We start from the raw sequence: 4551 nt of genomic DNA on the forward strand, positions 1-4551 counted from the left end.
TGTCATTGCCTGTATGTGATGTTAAGTGACAATCTCTAATCAGGATAAGCAGGTAGTTCAATTTATGAGATAATTTATCTTTTCACTCTCCAGTGCAGAACACAACACACATACACAGTCACCTTCTGAACAGGCAAGGAAGAGATTAAGTCCTATTTTTACTTTATGATACTGAGTCATGTAGTTCAATGCAAATCACACGGATGCCAAAGTAAGAACAATACCAGGTATTTAAATATCTCTTTTACTTTAAGGAGCACTGAAGAGTTTGTGGCTGCCTGAAATCACATTAGAGCAACTCCAGGAGGGGAGATGTGTGTCAGCAGGTGGGCATTTAAGACTGAGCATATCCCATCCACCCCCCTATTCCCATCATTAGGCCTGGAGGAGCCAGTGTTTACTAGCTCTTTGCATTTAAAAATAGCACCCTGATACCTGGGTCTGATACTTTCTAGGCCATATTGTTGATGAGAAAAAGAAAGTATATGTTTGAAAAATATGCTTTTGATTAATAATGAGGAAGAGGGGAGGATAGAGGTAGAATAGGAATAAAAAAAAGAAAAGAATTGAAGAAAGAGAGGAAAAGACAGGAAATATGCTTAAACCTCCCTGAGCTTGATGAATGCTTTTCATGCATTTTTCTCTTAAACAGATTTAATGTCCACCCTCAGTTGGATGAAACCTTGAACAAAGGTCTTTAGGCTCTCTTTAAATATTTCTATACGGGGGAGGATAGTGGCTGTTCCATTGCTTGAAGGAACTGCAGACAAGAACTTCAACTCAGGACTCCAAAAGCAGACAAGTAGCCCCCAAATGGTTTTTACCTAACAATGCCCACACCCACCTGAGCTTTCACAATGTGAGGGAGTGTTCGTTGCCAAATTTCAGCTTGGTTACACTTCTGCCCAGCAGAGGTCGCTGTGGACACTTGTGGAGACGCCGGGTAGGGCGGCTCTGTCTGATAACTGTTCTTCCTGTGGTTCCATTGGCCACTGTCTACCCCTCATACGAGAAAGGAGTCTCTGGTGACAGCACCTTTGCTGTCAAAGTGCTGTATAACTGAGGTCACTTGGTGGGAGTGGGCAGGTTTGGGAAGGCTATCCTCATCCTGTAAGATATCTACCCACAGTGATATCTCTGTCATGGTCGTGCCTTCACCATAAGTGTTTGGTATTACTGAGAGCCCACCTGTCAACTGACCAGCAACTCCGGTCTCATGGCCCTTGCAGATAGAGGCCAAAGTGACGAAAATTGTCTTGCCACACAATCTTGCACCCGCCCCATAAAGGATTCTGCTGATGAGCTCCCCAAGCTCCACTTGTCAGCCCAGGATGGTGGGGAGCAGAGTTCTGGTCCTCAGGGCAGCCCATTACAGCAGGATAAGGTTTCTGAGGGATGGGAAGGGGAGGGTGCTGGTGAGGCTATCAGGGTCAGACTCAAAGCACCAGAAGGGCTGACAAGAGCTCCACATACTTGTGAGGCCCCACTTTCTGGGCCACACCACATGCACATGCTCTGAAGGTACCTCCACCTTGAGGGCATGCACTGGGACCCTAGGACATTACGGAGGCCTGAGAGTTGACGGGATGACTACCCTACCCCAACCCCCACCATCCAAGGCCAGCAGTTGATTCTTTTCACATACAACCAGCTAGATGCACAAGCTCACCATGACACACACACGAACACTGGAGCACACATTGGCACCTCACCCAGGCATACACATTCACACTCACACTCGGATCCACACCATCACCCTTGCAAACACACTGTGACACATACACACACATTTGAATCCTGGAACCAAATTTGACCCAACACCGGCTGATGGAGTGGGGTTAGGGGGTCCAGTCAGGATGCCCCTACCGACCCTGGCCCACTCATGCATCCTGAACCCCGGACCCTCCTCGCGAGGCGGAGCCCCTTAATTGTCCACGTCCTCGTGGTCACAGGTCTTGAACGCTCCACAGAAGGGACCCTGGCTACCGTCGCACACACGGCATCCTGGGTGCCGGACCAGCGAGAGTGGTGGTGTGCGGGGAAGAAGGGTGCGGGGTATAGTGCCTTGCCCGGAGCAGCCGCCTCCTCCCTCGGGATTTTCCATCCCGGCTCGCGCGGGCCCTCGGCAAGGAGCGAGCGCGCTTTGTCTCCCGCCTGCTTTCTCGCACGTTTCCGCAGAAGCTCCCCGCGCCGCGCCCGAAGACACCCCCACCCCTTTCCTGGCCGCGCCCCGCGCCCAGCCAGTGGCGCAGGCCCGCCAGTGCGGCGACCGCGGCTTTGTCCTCTCGCGCGTGGATTCGGGGGCTGAGCGCGAAAGCCCCGCGCCCCGAGTGGCCGCCGCATGCCTGGGACACAGGTCTCGGCAGTCGGATCTGAGGCGCGCCCCTCGCCGAGCGGAACAGCCCAAGGGTCTGTGGGGACGGGGCGGGTGCGGGGGGCGGAGAAGCGTCTGCCTGGAGCTCTAAGGCGCTTGAGAGAAGACCAGCCCCGTCCCGCCCAGCACGTGCCCATCCAGGTTTGGCTACCCGCTGCGGTTCAGGAGCCCGAAGGCGGGGCGGGGCGGGGAGGGTCGTCTCAACTTAGGGCCCCTGGCCTGAATCCAGTTAGAGAGCGACAAGGCGATAAAGCCCGGGAGGGGAGAGATCGGGAGGGGGTTCCTCAATCCCTCTTACTTTTCCCCACCACACACCCCACCCCCAGGCCACTCCGACCTTAGACACGGGGCCCAGATCGCAGAGGACCCGGAGAATCCGCCAGTGCTTTCCTGTCCCAGCGACTCCTAACAGGGTGGGGAGGGGTCTCTCAGCTTTTTCACATCGCATTCCCCCCTACACCCCCATCCCCCCGCAATAATCTAGGTGGGTCCAACTGGGAGGGGGAAGAGTCCTCTGTCTCCATGTTCATCCTGTTCCCGCCCCCCTCCCCTTTCACAAAAACCCTAGGATTCAGGGGAGGGGTGGGTTCGAGGAAGGGTCTTTCTGACGTCCCCAAACAGCCCTTCCTCAGGAGGGTCTGAGCAGAGGAGGTGGAGCACCGCAGTTTCATCCATCACATCCAGACCTTCTTTGTAACGCCAAGCAGCCGAGGTGTTGTGGGGAAGGGTCCTCCTGCCTCCGAATCTTTCGTCCCGGAACACTCCCTCCCATCCTCAATAATCCAAGCAGCCTCGACTTCAGGCACAGGCTGAGACAGGCTCCCGTCTCTCAACGCCCTCTCAGGAGAGACGGTGGGGCAGGTCCCCAGTCCTCTCCTCGCCCCTCACGCTCAAGAACCTCCTTCACCATAAGACAAAAACTAACCAAAGCTGCTCCGGTCCCAGGCACGGGGCCACAGGGAGACTCACGAGGAGCCGGTCAGCAGCTCTCCGGGACAGATGGTCTTGGGGGCGGCGAGGACTGGTCCCATCAACTCCCAGGTCCCCTCACGCCTCGGTTCATTCCTTCCCCAATAAAACAAAAGCGAATTCAGCAGCACCGACCTCAGAGAGGCGGGAGGGCTATCGCCGCCCGGCAGCGCACCCAGCTCCTCTGGGCTCCTCACGGCTTCAGCTTCCAGGCGATGGCTCTCGCGGCGGCAGCGGCGGCGACGGCTGCGACCGCGGCTCTCCGGTCCAGAGCCTCCCTCGGACTCAGCACCTGGAGCTGCGAACAGCTCCGCGCCTCATTCCGCTGTCCCCGCCTCCTCCGTGCCGCCGTAGCCAATGGTGGCCTGGGCTCCGCCCAGGAGGCCGCCCATTGGGGGCGCCATCCCCACTCCCTTCGGCCCCGCCCGCGGGGTTCCTCTGTCTCTTGTACAAGACAGCATCCCCGAGAGACCACCGGAGTTTTCGCATAGCCTTCTGGAACTTGTAGTCCTTTAGGGACGCAGAGTGGGCTCATGCATCGGACAGGTAACGAGAGATAGACTGCATTTCCCAGGGTGCATTGACGAAACCGAAGCGCTGAGGAGGGCGGGAGGACTGTTTCTATAGCAAAGGCGGCCAGTTGGGAATGGCTGATGGAGAAATGGGGCAGGCCACGGGACCCTCGACGGATTGTGCCTGACTTCGGGCAGCCTCTTGGGAGGCCGTTTGCATTGTTTTTTCGCCTTGGTCCCCACACCAGGACTGTGGGCCTCAGTTTTCTTATATGGGAAAAAGGGCGTGGAGTCGTCTCTCCGCCCACACTCCACGGTGTGAGGGGAAACAGAGAGCGAGCCTCCGTGCTTTGCCCAGCAATGGTGAGAGAGGACGGAGACTTTTGGCTTGAGAGTGGAAGGGGCGCATTCTGAACTCCATCCCTTTGTTTTTGGCCCTGTCTTGTCGTAGAGAGGCGCTTTACTTTGGGTCATTTTCTTTGTGCCATCAAGGCCTTCCCACCCGGCTTCTGGCCTCCTTCACGCCCTTCCTCCCCGTACCGCAACGTCTTTCACAGCGTAGAGAGGGCGCTTCTCCTGCTTTTTTAAAAAAGCGTTCACCAGGCTTCCCATTGCCTCTGGAATTAAACCACATTCCTCAGTATCAATCTAAAGGCCCCTCGAGATCTAGACTCCACTTTCTTGCCACACTCTGAA

At 56.1% G+C, this 4551-nt stretch overlaps 1 protein-coding gene across 1 annotated transcript in view; it reads right to left on the reverse strand.

Moving 5' to 3' along the window:
- SMPD3 (sphingomyelin phosphodiesterase 3) overlaps positions 1–3673 on the reverse strand; it is an 81941-nt gene extending 78268 nt beyond the window's left edge. Inside the window, exon 1 of the mRNA XM_055553389.1 lies at positions 3479–3673. The gene's annotated coding sequence lies outside the window, so the exon portion shown is untranslated. The remainder of the gene's footprint in view (positions 1–3478) is intronic.
- Positions 3674–4551: the final 878 nt, after the last annotated feature.

The sequence above is a fragment of the Bubalus kerabau genome, chromosome 17, assembly GCF_029407905.1.
Source record: "Bubalus kerabau isolate K-KA32 ecotype Philippines breed swamp buffalo chromosome 17, PCC_UOA_SB_1v2, whole genome shotgun sequence".
Taxonomy (NCBI): domain Eukaryota; kingdom Metazoa; phylum Chordata; class Mammalia; order Artiodactyla; family Bovidae; genus Bubalus; species Bubalus kerabau.